Source organism: Herpailurus yagouaroundi, unplaced genomic scaffold (assembly GCF_014898765.1).
Source record: "Herpailurus yagouaroundi ecotype Mexico unplaced genomic scaffold, PumYag 202, whole genome shotgun sequence".
NCBI classification, from domain to species: domain Eukaryota; kingdom Metazoa; phylum Chordata; class Mammalia; order Carnivora; family Felidae; genus Herpailurus; species Herpailurus yagouaroundi.
Genome location: NW_024412433.1, coordinates 2,381,207 through 2,397,279, shown reverse-complemented (window position 1 = coordinate 2,397,279; position 16,073 = coordinate 2,381,207). Strand labels below are relative to the sequence as shown.

Here is a 16,073-nt window from a genome sequence, read left to right as displayed (position 1 = left end):
CATTTCTTTTCAGGTTCTGGATCCTTCTGAATCCATTTCCAAACTTCTGACAGATCAGATTCCCCCCCCCCCCCCCCCCCAAGGAGCCAGGCATCCAGGAGACCCTAACTGGAGGCCACAACCCCCCTGGGCAACCTGGATTCCTTCCATTCCGGTTCAGGCTGCAGCTGGGAATCTGATCTGTTTGAAGTTTGGAAATGGATTCAGAAGGATCCAGAACCTGAAAAGAAATGTCCTTCCAGCTGATTTGAACACGCAGAACACTTCTCAGTTCTCTGAGAAGGTGGTTCTCAAGTGAGCAAATCCCCACCGAATGCATCAGACGGGAGTGTCCTTAGAGGGCGCGTGGGTGGTAACGATCTGGTGGCCGCAGAGTTGGAGAAAGCTCGGTGTGGCCCGTGGGGAGTTCGGTGTTTCAGCCCACTGTCTCTGCACTGTTCTCGTGAAAGCAAACACAGAATCTGTCTGTAACTGGGCTTCCTCCTACCTCTCGCCTCCCGTCCCCCCTGAACGTAAATGTGCAGGACGGGACGTCGACGAGTCTCTGTGTCACTCTGCTTTCTGTTCGCGTGGCACCCACCGCGCTCTGGACCTCACTGGCACCGAGGGCTCTTTCTGTCCCCAGAGGCCAGACCACGACCCCGGGTCCCCAGCCACCGTGAGGCCATGGCCCTGGCTGTCACTCTTGCACATTTCCCTGCCCTTGGCGAATTTTCTCCTTAAAATCCTGCAGCGGGATCACCGTGTTCCATGCAAACGGGCTGACTGTGCCTTCCCGCCCCTGAAAGCTCAGGGAGCACAGGTAAACGTCGTCTCTGCTTTGGTTTCACTCAACATGCTTTGTCCAAACAAGGGCGGAGGCCCCTCCTCGCCCCCTGGGAGGATTCGTGCACGGGCCGGGGACAGCGGCCCCCAGGACAGGAGCCCCACCGGCCGGGCAGGCGCGGGTCCCTGAGACCCAGCAGCCTGAGCACTCGAGGGTTACCCAGAGTTCAGTCAAACTCCTCCAATGGAGGGTAAGTGCGATGAAAAAAGTTCAGGAACGCTAAGGAAAGCCTCAACAATGGACCATAAAGCTATTATTCCCTCTTTAGGAGCTCTAGCAAATTGCTTTGGAAAATGAAAGTGCCATAGAAGGAATATTTCCAGTGGGACCCAGGGACGTCCTGTGTGCAACTGGTCACTCAGCAGTCTGGAGGGGGAGGCTGTGGCAGCGACGTTAAAGTTCTGAGTTTGTTTTAAGCTGTGGCCTTGGCTAATCGCGACGGGGCTTTTTAAAACAAACTTCCAGTTTTTCTACCGAAATGATAGTCCGCTCAAGTCTTTTAAAAACTGACTTTTAAAACTAAAAATGTGTTCTCATGGCGGTTCCTTCACTTGTCATAAAATTAATGGAGACCATTTCGTAGTTAATGGAATTGTTTCTTTCAAATTACTTTTTAATTTCCACTTCCTTGAGCTCTTAGAAACTGCAGGTTGCAAAATTGAAGCTTAGGTGAATTTCTTCTTTATTAGCAGAGGAAGGCGCCGAGGCCTTGCCAGACAGCTTTGCACTGAATTACAAATGAAAAGTAATTTTAAATTGTGCAGGAAAAGATCTCACTGAAATCACACAGCTTTCTTTTTTGCCGTAGCTGGGCGACGTTTGAGTCTTTCAAACCCTCTCATGCAACCACGAAAACAGAGCAAAACCTCTGAGTAAAATATTGGCGAGTCCCATGTCAGCCTAGGCATAATTTTATTTTCATGACCTTCTTCTTTTTTAATCTCTGACTTTATTGAAGGCTCTCTTTACACTTCATGTGTGGGTTAGAAATATTGGTAATTGTGAGTGTATCTTCCCAAAAGGGTTTTCTAGGAGAAGAAAGGAGAGGGTTTAAACCCTCTTTTTCCATTGTTTCAGCTGCATTTCTGACACAGCACAGTGATATTTTTGATGAAAATGTCCATACCAAGCCTCTGGGTTTTCCTGAATTTGTCTAGCTAGAAGGGAAGGACCAAGATCTTTTCTGTCTGTAATTTTTTAAAGGTGTAAGACATTTTTTAAAAAACCCTGCATTAAATTAGCAACGGAAACAGTGGTCTCTGCTTCTAAGCATTTGTAGAACTGAGAATCCCTTCTCTTCTCTAATTCTGGAGCGTGCACAATTCTCACACAACACCCACGCCCTTACTTACACATGGACACACAGTCACTGCAGACTGCAACATTTCTTCCAAGATACATGCCCCGCGGGGTTTTAAAATGAATGTGTTGGGCCCATCGACTCATTATATGACAACAGGTTTATGAGACATCAGGTCTGGGACCACTGACTGTTTGCTGAGCCTCGTCCCCAGAAGTGTCTCTCGTAAGGAGAAAAGAGCGTGGCAGGAATGAGTGGTAGGAGGCTGGTCTCACGTGCCATGCCAGGTGACACTTGCTGCTTAGCAGTGACACACGAAGTAAGCACATCGCGGAGGCTCTGCATTTACCTGGTCCTTGATGTTTGGACAAGGACGGCCGTCTGTGTGCAGGCACGAGTCCGCCCGCTCTCGCTGCTCGGACTGGGATGCCTTAACTCCACGTCCTCTGGCGCTGGCTCCCGGAGCGGAAGCACGGCCCCTGACTCTACTGTGCAAGCGCTCCCAGCAGGTTGGAGGCGGTGGGCGCACCTGTGGGGACCCCTCCCCAACACACCCCCCACATCTGAAAACCTTGCCACGTGGCCTCTATCTTGGAGGGGAAACGGGTTTGTGTACTTTTTCTGGATTCATTACAAGAGCGCTCGGCCCGGGTCGGGCCCCAGCTCTGCTCCTGCCCGTAAATCTACAGGTGTTGTCGGCCCCGGTCCAGTCCGGGCCCCGGGACCGCCAGCCGAGGGCTCCGTGTAATCAGCTGGGCTCCCCTGCTCGCCTTTAATCAGCTGCTGACACCTCACTGTTCAATATCACGGCGAGCCCGGTCGCACACAATGAAGGACAGACTCCTGGAATTAAAAAAAAAAAAAAAAATCTCTGCTTAGTAACAAACATAAAATCCATCATTATTCAATGCAGAGGAATTTTGTTTTACTGTAACAAAGCATCAGTTCTATTCCTGGTGCTTTATTTTGATTGCAGGAGTTCTTTTTTTGACAAAGCCCGGGGCTCTGTACAAAGAAACATTGTATCTTTTGTTTATTTTCATCCCTCTGAAATAGGGAACACAAAATAGGGAACAATCTTTTACCGGAGAGCAATTAGTCCCATCCCTGTTTCAGAAAATGTTTGAACACACAGGCTTAGAGAAGCGAATAGTCCCTCAAAAATTACCAACCATTAAGTCATAAAGGCGACTTAGAGGCTATTTTCCTCCAGCAAATAACCATCATTTCCTCGAAGTCCAGTTCTTTCTGTAATTAAAGTCACTTATTCATTTGAGGATTTAAATGTGCTTTAATATTTTAAATGTTAAATGGCCGCAGTGTCCGCGTAAAACTCAGTATTTTGAGCCCAGCACGGGGGTCAACTACACATATAATTTTGCCACTGCTCTGTGGTGCGTGTTTCTCTTCTTGGAATAACGGTTTCGAACGCTAGCATGCCGCGGGCAGGAATCAGGAGACAATCCATGCTGTACCCGGCGGGGGCTCTATTTTCCCCGGGCTCCTCCAGAATCTCCCAAATGAGTCTCAAAGCCTGAAGGTTTACGGCAAGGCAGAGAGGGGGTCTCGGAGTGTTTATTGATACAGAATGTTCGAGACTGACAGACAGGCCTTTGCGTATGATCAAGCAACTTTCTGTGCAAATCTTATGGAATGTGGCATTCCAGACTTTAAAGGGAAGGCGAGATCACCATGGCAACGGCACATGGGGGCTGGAGATGGGAATCCCCTTGGGAGCTCAAAGGCCAACCGAATTTTAAGCGTCTGCAACTTAAAAAGAAAAGGAAAACTCTGTTAACTCTGTCAACGATGTCTATAGAAATGGGATATGGTTAGAGGTCTCTTCAGAAAGATCCGAATTAACCCAGCTCAGGCCTGGACGGTATGACCTGCAAAGGACAGTTGGTTTTATTTTTTAAAGAAGGGCAGGTCCTGTTTTGTTTTTTGTTTTTTGTTTTTTTTTGTTTTTTTTTTGTTTTTTTGTTTCTGTTGAAGAGGGAGATGTTGTCACTGCTAACATCCGGGAAGGAGCAAAATTTGGGAAAGAGGCCAGGGACCGGCCAACAAGTGTCGTCGGCTGGGGGCCGCCCCGCCTGTGGGCTCCTGACCACCCAGGCTCAGTCTCTCCCTGCTGGGAAACACGGCACAGCTGAAGGCTGCCTGCGGGCCCCGGGCAGCCTGGCCCAGCACGCGGCTCCGGCTCGGAGACAGGCAGAGCCTGTCAAATACAGCCCGCGGCCAGCGTGACTCGTGGAAGTGTCTTACGACGCAGGTGAGAAACGTGAGAGATGGGGTGTAAACAATTGTGATTTGTGGCATCTACAAGAGACAACTAAGAAAAGATAACAGATTTGTAAATGGGGTACGTCGATCTCACTCAAAGCAGATCATTTGTATAGCGCCCCCCCCCCCCCCCCCGGCGCCCTGGTGTCCCGTTCCCAAAAAAAGGCCATTCTGAAAGTGCAGTGTGAAGATCCAGGGGTCGCTGGTCAAGTGAGTCAGCACGTGCTGGGAGTAGAGTGTCCGCGTGGTGGGGACAGGAGCCGACACGTGGCCCTGGGGCTCTGCAGGACTCCCGGGCCGAGGCCGAGGCCCGGGGACAACATGGATACGGAAGGCACCCAAGGCCTCTGGGGATCCCAAGAGGGCCATGAGCCACAGGCGCAGGCTGCCGGCTTCCCACCTCCCGTGCTGGCCCTTAACGCCCGGAAGTGAGGCAAAGCCTGAGAGTTCTCTGGATGACGAGGTCGGAAGAGGGTTTCTGTCCCTCATGTTTGTGGCCAGGTTAGTGCAGCCCCGGGTCCCAGGTGGTGGTGAGCCTGGCACGCTACAAGCCACACCCCAGACGTCACGACCACCAGCGTCATTTCACAGTGGCCCTGGTGGCATGGGCTCCAGGGGCTTGAAACAAACACATCGTACGTGTATGTAGAGATGGTGAAAGGGCCCAGGGGCCAGTGGTCCCAGTCTCTGGGGGACAGCAGGGTGGCGGTGGGGGGGGGGGTCTGATGTCCCCTGCGGGGCCTCGAGGGGTTCCAGGCTTTCCCACCTAGCTGCTGATCTTGTGTGATTCATTTTGTTTCCCAGAATCTTTATTTTCTTGTCTGAAACATGGGTCTAATAATATCTTTGCCACCTCCAGGGACAAGCAATCAAGAAGAACAAAACCAGGTGCCAGTGGAGGGAGGGGGGAACGAAGTGGGAAGAAAGGAGATGTCCGTAAATGACCTTTGCTCTCTTCCTGATTGTGAAAATGACCTCTGGTTGTCATAAAAGTCCTTGGGAATGTGTAGAAAGTGGACAGGAGAATATGAGGAAGGCAATTCCTACCGGAGTCCATAAAAACCTCTCCTTCCCTCCCCCTCTGTCACTTGCAAATGGGCTCACGATTTGACAGAGTTTTTATTGTGATAAAACACACACATTACCTATAAAATTTACCTTTGTAACCATTTTAAAGTACACAGTTTAAGGGCATTAAGTACATTCATGTAAAACTGTGTGGCCATCAGCACCATCCGTCTCTAGAACTTTCTCATCTTCCCAAACGGAAACTCTGTCGCCATGAAACAGACTCTCTGCCCCTCCCCCAGCCCCCAATGCCCGCATCCTTCATCTGTCTCTCTGAATGTAATTACTGTATGTACCTCACAGAAGTGGCATCATACAATATTTTTCTCACGTGTGACTTATTTCGTGTAGCACATGTCTTCAAGTTTCGTCCATGTTATAGCCTGTGTCCCAGCTCCCTTCCTTTTTTTTTTTTTTTTTTTTTAATTTTTTTTTTTCAACGTTTATTTATTTTTGGGACAGAGAGAGACAGAGCATGAACGGGGGAGGGGCAGAGAGAGAGAGGGAGACACAGAATCGGAAACAGGCTCCAGGCTCCGAGCCATCAGCCCAGAGCCTGACGCGGGGCTCGAACTCCCGGACTGTGAGATCGTGACCTGGCTGAAGTCAGATGCTTAACCGACTATGCCACCCAGGCGCCCCGCTCCCTTCCTTTTTAAGGTTAATGCTCTGTTCCATCCTGTACCACATTTTGTTTATCCATTTATCTACTGACAGACAGTAGAAAGCAAGTGTTGCTTTCTCCCCTTGGCCAACACTTCTTATTTTGGGTTCTTGTTTGTTTGTTTTTTTTAATAGTCATCCTAATGCATGAGATGTGGCATCTTGTCATGGTTTTGATTTGCATTTCCCTAATGATTAGTGAGGTTGAGTGTCTTTTCATGTGCTTATCAGCCATTGCATACTTTCTTTGGAGAAATGCCTGTTTGAGTCTTTTGCCCATTTTTGAATTGGATGACTTTTTTTTTGTTGTTGTTGTTGTTGTTTATGGATATATATATATATAGATTTATAAAGTGTTCTTCTCACTTTATATATGGGGAACATCTTACCTTGGAGATGATACATGTCTACATTCATGGTTTCCAACCCATCTTTCTGTCTCCCCTGTGCTCTTGCCCTTGAAAGAGGGGTTAGGTAGTGGTTACAAATGCAGACTCTGGCTCAGACCCCAGCTACACGCTTTACCAGCTGTGAATTTCTGGGCAGGTGGCCTCCTCTTTATATACATTTTCCCACCTGTGGAATGGATATTTACTAATGCTGGCCACCTACATGGTGTGGATTACACAAATCGATCCATGTAAAATACTCAGAGTCCTACAGGAACACAGGAAATACACAGAGCACTCAGCTGTGTAATTTGTTGCTGTTGTCCTGAATTCCACACGATGGGTCTGGACGCTAGTCCAAGGAAAAGCAGACTCACAAGCAGCAGGGTTTCCTGGGATGCCCACATTCATTCTAGCGCTGTCACTGAAACTGAGGCTTGGTTCCCTTCCCTTCTGCCTCTAAATACTACCCTTCTTTGAGATCACAAAATTATCAGTTTAAAGTAACTTACCCCGAGAGGTTAGGTAACTGGTGCTGCGGTTACATTCTGGAAGTGCTTGCAACTTCACTCTGCTTCATGGGGAGGGTGTTTGCAGAAAAGAGCTTGTGTGTGATCACAGGTGTGCTTTGAGAGAGACAAAATCAAGGTGGCAAGGAGCTTTCCAGCAGCCTGGCCCCATGCTGCCTGCTCTCCACATCGTCTGCCCTCCCCCTGGACCCTCTGCTCTGCCCTAGCCCCGCTCTGCACCAGCTCCTCACCAAGCCTCCCCACCCCATCACTCTGTGACCTTTTCCCCACGCTATTACCGTTCCGATCTCCCAGCCGAACTCCCACCCCGTCCTACTGTCCTGGAAAGGGACTTTCAGCTCAACTTGGGTGGGCATTTCAAAGATGTGGGACTGTGAACAACACATTGGCAGGAGACAGAATACTTGAGTGCTTTTGAAGGCAATTTATTGAATTAGTGTTGCTGGAATTACACGTGTGTGTGTGAGCGGGTGCACACACACACACACACACACACACACAGTTTCTGCTATCCCCCCATTTGAACAAATTCAGTGTAAATGTAATGAAAGGTAACTAACTGTATATTAAATATTTTTACATATTAAATGTTTTGAAACTAAATTTCACTTTCTTTTTGTAAGTTTATTTATTTAGTTTTATAGAGAGAGAGTGGGGGAGGGGCAGAGAGAGAGAGAGGGAGACAGAGAATCCCAAGCAGGCTCCACGCCCTCAGCGCAGAACCTGACTTGGGGCTTGAACCCACCAACTGTGAGATCATGACCTGAGCTGAAATCAAGAGTAGGACCCTTAACCTACTGAGCCACCAGGCGCCCCTAAATCTCTGTTTCTGATGAACCACTGGCTATGTCTTCTTGATTAAAAAGAATAGGTTAGGTATTTTAAACTATGGTGGGATTGTTTTCCATCTTGATTGTTATGGAGCTATATGTCAAGTCTGTCCTTTGTAGGGTAGATTTTAGCCAATGTAAACTACGCCCTAATCAGGACTGGACAAATTCTGGGTCATGAATGAAGGATGTCAACGGACTCTACACATGACGCCAACAGTCCATCAGCAAACTTTTTTCACATAACGAATAGACTCAGTGGTTATTCTGAAACCTTGGGAGAACTGGTGTCCAATTCTAAATGTGGACCAACTGTGGGAGTCTGTCTTTTTGCCTTTTCAGCCTTCCTCCCTTTCCTGGGAACCGTAGTCTCTCCTTCTGGGGAACTCATCCTCCCCTACATGAACCAGTGGTGCAGAGGGGCCTTGGGTCGTGGGGGCGGACATAGCCCCCAGCAGAGCCGGGCTGAATGTATCTATGCAGGTGGTGCTGGTCTACTGGGAGGTGCAGGCACAGGTGAGTCAGCATGCTGTTGATGACCAAGGTCAAGGTGGCCAACGTCAACTGGGTGAAAGAAGACAAAATGCAGGTGAGAAAGTTGGAACTCATGGACCCAGAGAAACAGGGGCAAGAGAGTCCCAGCAGTGCTCTGCCCCTGGGTCCTCACACAGGACCACCCTCCGTGGTCATGCAGCCTCTGGCCTCCTCTGAAGTGATGTGTCCTGAGTAACGAGCCTGTCTTCTCTGTTTGAAAACGGAGCCAACTTTTTAAAATGCCCCTTCCAATTTGACCTTCAAAAAAAAAAAAAAAAGGCTGTACAATTATACATGTGCTTTAATCTAGCCATTTCCTTCTAAAGCACTAACCTAAGGAAATCCTCATGAATGTGTGCAGATAGGTAGCTGGAAGTGTGGTCACTGCAGTTCTGTTTATAGTAACAAAAAGTTAGAAACGACCTGAGTGTGAAATGTCAGAGCAACATGGCCTCAGGCCTTGGGGGCGGGCATAGCCCCCAGCAGATGGAAATGAGACATAGTACACACTACAAAGGAATGCTGTGTAGACATCGGGAGGAGGTCTGATGACACGGAAAGAGGGAAACAGTGTGACTTTGCATTTCAGAAGCAAGCTTTCAAAAATCACGACCACCTTTCTGTTGCATAAAAACAATATATGAGGGAGGAAAGAGGGGTGTCCTCTGAGAAGTCGACAATCACTATCTCTGGAAGTGGGATTCTGGAGGAGTCATTCTTTTTTGAAAAAAATCTATTATTTTATGTATTTTTCAACAGTCAACATGTGTTGCTTTCGCATTAAACAGTTTCTGGCCTTTTTAACATTTTACCATTTATTTATTTTTGAGAGAGAAAGGGACACAGTGCGAACTGGGGAGGAGCAGAGAGAGAGAGGGAGACACAGAATCCGAAGCAGCTCCAGGCTCTGAGCTGTCGGCACAGAACCTGACGCGGGGCTCGAACCCACCAGCTGTGAGATTATGACCTGAGCCAGAGTAGGACGCTCAACGACTGAGCTACCCAGGCACCCCTGCATTAAATGGAAATAACAAATTTGTAACTACAGAGGAATAAATCAAAATAATATCCATTATCCCCTTTTCTAAAAATCCCAACAGAGATGGGAGGAAATCAGGGCCAGTGTGACTAAGAAGCTTGCCCAAGACTTGACCTGTAGTCATGGAGGCCCAGTTGGGCTGCCCATCAGGGAGGGGAGATGGCAGCCACCCTGAGGCCGGCCGCTCCCTGGACACAGGGTCCTGGCTGGGTCCTCCAGAGGACACTTACGCCTTCATGTTGCATTAAGTGAGGAAGGGCCTGGATCAGGCTCATGGAGTGCCAGGCATACAAATTTGATTAATATCAATTACTAGTAAGACCAGTCGAGTTTGTAAATATACTGTCTTCACCATTTCCAAGTGCAGCTTGGTGGCCACATTTTGTAGTTTTCAGGGTGCAAGTCTTTCTCCTCCTAAGTCTTTAATTCTTTCCGATGCTCTTATACATGGAATTGTTTATTTAATATCACTTTCGGACTTTTCATTGTTAGTGTATAGAAATGCACCTGATTTTTGTGTGTTGATCTTATACCCTGCAATTTTGCTGAATTAATTTATTAGTTTTATCAGTGTGTGTGTGTGTGTGTGTGTGATCTTTAGGAAGGGGGAGGTAGGCAGAGGCAGACAAGCATCTATACAGAGGTGCAGTTCAGGGGAAGCGAAACTCATAGAGGCTCAGATAGGCAGTTCCAGGAACTAAAAGACACTTCAACAAGAGAGTAAAGACAGGCTTTACACCATCTTCTGGACCCCGGGCATTTGAGAGACACTCATTGTAAGACAGATTGTTTCCTTGAGGCTATGGGTTGACCCTGAAGTCCTTTGGGGACTGCTGTGAGCAGTGCAGGTGTGATACAGAGGACACGTAGGAGTCAGGAGGAGCTGCCGGGCACGTGGACAGAGAAACAAAAGTGAGGACCGAAGCCTGTTTCCCCTCCAAGAGCCGTAGGGTGAGGTAAGAGAGGAAAGTCACTGACACCTGCTGGTCATCGCTTACTCCCCGGTTCTGAGTCTGCACCGCCTGGGAGGAGGGAGTCAGCAATGAGGCAGTGAAGACTGTTCACCTGCAGAAAACTGAGTCCGTAGTGAAGAAAACAAGATTTTCAACGTTATCTCAAAGTGCAGATAAGAAAATTATGAGCAAGAAAATGATAGACGCAGAAGACAGAGGATAAAGATCCAACCCATGGAAAAAAGAGGAAGTAGAAAAGGCCAATGAAGGTTATGATAGAAGAAAATGTTCCTGAGCTGTTTGCAAAGACCTGTGCATGCAAGTCAAGAGGACCCGTCACTCACTACCCAGAGTAACTTTCACATCTAATGACTATTTTGGAAAAAGGAGAGAAAAAAGGAAAGAGGAAGAAAGAAACAAAGGAAGGAAGGAGGGAGGGAAGGAAGGAAGGAAGGAAGGAAGGGAGGAAGGGAGGAAGGGAGTAATGAAAGGAGAAAAGAGGAAAGGTAGAAAGGAGGCATAGAGTAAAGGACAGAAGAAGGAACATGATACTTGGAACTGATTATACCATGTTTCTAGTTAAGGAAGACTAAATATCATAAAAACATAAACTCCTTCTAAATTAATTCAAGTAGAAATTCCTACAGGATTTCTCTCACTTCATTAAAATAGGTGCATCTGGTAGAAGTGGACATGACTTCAACAGATGAGGAAAAGAAGGGACAGGAAGATAGGGAAGAGAAGCAGAGGATCAGCCCATGTAGATATGACCATGCTTCAATCCACAATAACTGAGTAAATTTCTGGTCATTCCAAAGGATGCGGCAGTCATGAGATTTGTCCATGTCTGCTCCAAACACTTAGAACTGCTGATTTAGCCTTAACGTATTGAGCCAAGACAGAAAGCAAGAAAGGAAAATCTCCAGCTCCCAGAAATAAAGAAGAATATTGGCAGCTACAGCACTGAGCAGGGGTTGGGGTTGTGCACTCCCAAGGGGGTTGTGGAGGCTTTGTGGTAGCAGAGGCCACAAGTGACCATGAACAGTGAGGATCTGGAAACACTCTTATTTGAATCGAGCAGATGAGAAATTAGAAAGGACAGAGCAGAAAAATCTGTGCTTCTGGCCCCAGGTCATGGTCTAGAGGAAAACTTTCATAAGGCTATGCTTTGTGCATGTGTGAGGCCCAAATTCACACTGCTCTTGGAGTGCGCAAACACCATGCTGAAAACCAAGCTCACAGACAAGAATTTGCTGTGGGTAAGTCCAGTGAGCGTCAACAAAGACAGATCACAGAACTCATCCCCCCCCGAGCAGAAGAATTCACACCCAAAGAACCAGATGTACTAGAATAATCTGAATGAAACTCTAAAGTAAAGATACTTTACATACTCCAAGACCCAAAGGAAAGCAAAATAAGAACAGGCAATTATGAAACAAACATAAAATCTGAAAAACAATCAAATAGAAACCCTGGTTAGTGAAGTAGAAAGAAGAAAATAACTTCCAGTAATAGACATGATGTAGCTGAAGAGAGAAATCACCAAGTGGAAAAAGTGTGGTCGCTCGGCAGCAAGCAACACCGAAAGATGAAGACATGGGAATACAAATTGGAAATTCAGAGACATAGAAAACAAATAAGAAATTTAAATATGCGCCCTGTAGGACTCCAGAAAAGCAACAGTGGGGCTTCGGAACATGCAGTGTTTGCAGAGATGGCCCCTGAACATTTTCTGGAACAGAAGGAAGGTGTAAGTGCTATGATTTAGAAACATCCTGAAATCGTAGACAGGCTAAATAAAGCAAATTCATATGAAGACAGACCATAGCGAACTGCCAAATACCAAGGAGAAAAATCTTCAAGGTGACCTGGATAAAAGGACAGACACACAACAAGGGAGCTACAGCTTTGCCAGTCTCCAGGGTAGACCAGACATCAGAACACGGTAAAGACCTACCAGCATTACGTTGGTCAGTGCAGATCCGGGACAGACAGACGAAAGGAGCAGGACAGATGGCCCAGAGACAGAGAAGTGGGCACTTGACAAAAGGAGGCATCACAAAGCAGTCAAGACTGGGGAGATTAGTCATTAAGTGGTATTCATACAGTTGATTAGCTAGGTAGGAAAACACACCAACTGCCTTGTACAGCTGCCATCATTAGAGTGAAGACGTAACATTTTAAGTAACAATAATACAAAACGTGACATGCGTTATGCATAAATTAAAAGTGAGTTCAGGGCGCCTGGGTGGCTCAGTCGGTTGAGCGTCCAACCTCGGCTCAGGTCATGATCTCACAGTTCGTGAGTTTGAGCCCCGTGTCGGTCTCTGTGCTGACAGCTCAGAGCCTGGAGCCTGCTTCGGATTCTGTCTCTCTCTCTCTGCCCCTCCCCTGCTCATGCTCTGTCTCTCTCTCTCTCAAAAATAAAGATTAAAAAAAAAAATTTTTTTTAAGTGAGTTTAACATTGATAATGGTCAAAGAAACGCAGATCAGGACAATAAGCTATCAGGAGCAGAGACTTTTAAAATTAAATTAGTTAATGAATGAATTTGTAAATGTTTATTCCTTTTTGAAAGAGAGAGCAAGCAGGGGAGGGGCAGAGAGAGACAGGGAGACAGAGGATCTGATGCGGGGCTCAAACTCACAAACCATGAGATCATGAGCTGAGCTGAAACCAGGAGTGGGACCCTTAACCGGCTGAGCCACCCAGGCACCCCTAAGCAGAGAATGTTTTTAAAAATGGTCATGTCCTGCTCTGGGGACAGGGTGAATGCCTGGGTTATGGCAGGGGTGGGGATACAAACTGTAGGGACACTTTCAGAGAGTGTGTGAAGTGTATTCAAAGTGATCGTGTGTCCATCGTCTTTGACCCAGGAATGCCAGGCTGAATCACCTACTTTAAAGAAATAGTAAAAAATGGAGACAATTATTTGGGCATGAAGATACTCATCACCACCTCCCTTATAATAGTGAAATCTGAGAATAACTATAATAGCCATCATCAGAGTTACATCTTTAAATTAACAAAGGACGATTAAGCAGTGAAATATTATACAGTCAATATAAACTGTTTCCCAAGAGTTTTTAATAAAAGAAAACGTACATGGGATAATGTTAAGTACAAAAAAAAAAAAAAAAGATTATGTTGCTGTAGACCGAAGATGCTCACAGGTTCTTTTAAAGAGCACGCAGCTGGTGATGTTTTTGGTGGTTATCTCTGAGCAGTACGTTGTGGGAGACTTCTAGTCCCCTCTTCACATTTGTGTGTAGTTTCCAAGCTTCCTACTGTGAGTACTGCTTTATACGCACCACAAAATAATGGATGTTTAAAAAATTAAAACCCCGGAAGGAAACGAATCCTTTGACTTCAAGGTGCACTGTGGTTTAACAAATGGCGAGAAATGTTGCCCAAGAATCTTGTGTCAGAAAGTGTCAGAAACCTTTCTCTGGGGAGAAAAGATGGTGGGAGGAGCACTTGTCAGGGGCTTTGAGGACCCTCTTTGTTCTGGGACCCAATGACATGTGGGGAGAAGGTTCTAGAATGTTAAGTGCCCTTATCCCTTAGCTCTTTGCCCTTGAGCTATGCTGACACCTTCTCTTCTTCCCACAGGACTCAGCCTCAAGTCAAAAACTGTGACCATTGCACCAAGGCTGCCAAGAGGGGGACCAATTAGTACAAAGTAAATATTTCTCAAGTGGGAAAGTGAATGGAGGCCACCAGAGCCCCCCTCCGAAGGCAGAAAGCACAAGGTTTCATGCACCCCCTGGGCCAGCGGCAACCAGAGATGAAAGAGACAAGAGAGTGTCCCACAGCCTTCTGGGCCAGTGCCCACTCGGCAATTAGACCTCAACATTTATTTATGGAGCTAGCATTGCACACAACGCTCCCATTTCCGCCTGCAGATAAAGAGCAGAGATAATGAGCTGGGCATGGGCGTGGAAGCTTCAGGAACTCTGTGCAGGGACCGCCCCGCAGCAGCAGGCTTCCGGAGCGCCTGGTTCTGAATGAGAGTCAAAAAGTTCCGCTCACCCCCCTACTCCCCTGACCCCCTTCTCACCACTGGCCCTTCCTCCCATGCATCTTCCCAGGGGATATTTATAGGGTTTCCACCATTTCTGGGAGGCAATTTGAAAGGAAAAATAAGGCAGAAGTGATGCACTTTCCTACTCCGAGCTTGGGGATGCTGTCGCTGGCCCTCACTGTCCCACGTCCTCTGCCCCCCAGCCTGACACATTCTGTCACCAAATACTTGCCTGGACTTGGCAGTCTCAGAGATCATTAATAATGAAGACCGAGAAGCCACCTCCCCAGCTGTGCTGGTGATCTTTCCAGCAGATCTGTGCTCCCACAGGAGTGTTCTTGGGCCTTCCGGGTGTAGACCTGCATGGAACAGACAGGCTCACGTCTGGGGGCAACCGGGAGTCTGAAAATTTATAGCGGCTTGCTCTCACAAAATTTCCTCACCTGTCTTTGGACCCGCTGTTATTAGCATTAGGGTAAAAATAATAAAAAAGAGCTCATACCTTAGAAACCAGCGGGGTGGTAGCTGATGAAACCCGTCACTGTAAACTTGGAGTATTTTCGAGCTAACCGGAGAGAGAGAATGGCCTCTTTCTCCCCCTCAGGTAGAACCACTGCTTCTTCAAACGTGAAATTGAAAGGCCAGAGAGAGAAATAGGTTACCTAGTACATTTTGAGATGTAAAGTTAACTTGGCCATTTTAAAGAATTTAGAAGGATGTTTTTCCTGTTCGAATGACCAGAAGTCAGCTTCTTCTAGAAGTTTTTGGAAGTCCCCTTGTACCCATCGTATTGTCGTGTTCAACTAAAACATATTCAGAGGAACATGAAATGATTAGTTAACTCAAACATACTCTATCGGTGCCTCCGTGAGGTCCTTTAATGCTGATGAAAACATGCCTCGTGGGACAGACTCAGTCTCTGCTGTGTCTCTGAGGGCATGGGATCAGATCCAATGACTTGAGAAAAGAAATACGGCGATTTTCCTACAAACCCCGAGAGCTGGTTTGTGTTAGCTTTGTTGCATTAAAAAATAAAATAAAGGGGGCTTCAAACATATAGCAGCCTTGCTATTTAAAACAGGCAAGGAGAATCTAAACTTCTGAAAGGACGAGCAAGGGTGGCCGGCCAGTGAATGTCAGAGTCGTCAATGACTTTAGGGGACTGAGAAAGGATCATCGGGTCTTGTACGGGTGCATTTTCACCCCCAAGCCAGATTATCCACATGGGGACGAGGAACCTTCTATCTTCTATTTTTCCAAAATGCACATGGATGTTGAGCTCACTTTCCGTGTGAGCCGTGTCTCTGAACAGTTGCGATTCATCTTGTGGGGGTTACTGTTACATGCAAAATTTTATCTGAAAAACGACGAGGGAAGTATAAGAAAGAGCTACTTGAAAATGTAGTCTAATTTTGTTTTATTTATAAATTTTTTTAATGTTTATTTATTTTTGAAGGCGAGAGACACAGCGTGAGCAGGGAAGGGGCAGAGAGAGGGGGAGACACCGAATCCAAAACAGGCTCCAGGCTCTGAGCTGTCAGCAGCCCGACGTGGGGCTCAAACTCACAAACCAGGAGATCAGGACCTGAGCTGAGATCACGACCTGAGTTGAAGTCTGTCGCTTAACTGACTGAG

At 47.0% G+C, this 16,073-nt stretch overlaps 1 long non-coding RNA gene across 1 annotated transcript; it reads left to right on the top strand.

The window, feature by feature from the left end:
• The first annotated feature begins 3,742 nt into the window (after positions 1-3,742).
• On the top strand, positions 3,743-15,129 carry LOC121014351 (uncharacterized). The gene is made up of 3 exons (XR_005783175.1): positions 3,743-4,398; positions 8,232-8,405; positions 14,027-15,129. It is a non-coding gene; the product is annotated as an uncharacterized LOC121014351 (long non-coding RNA).
• Positions 15,130-16,073: the final 944 nt, after the last annotated feature.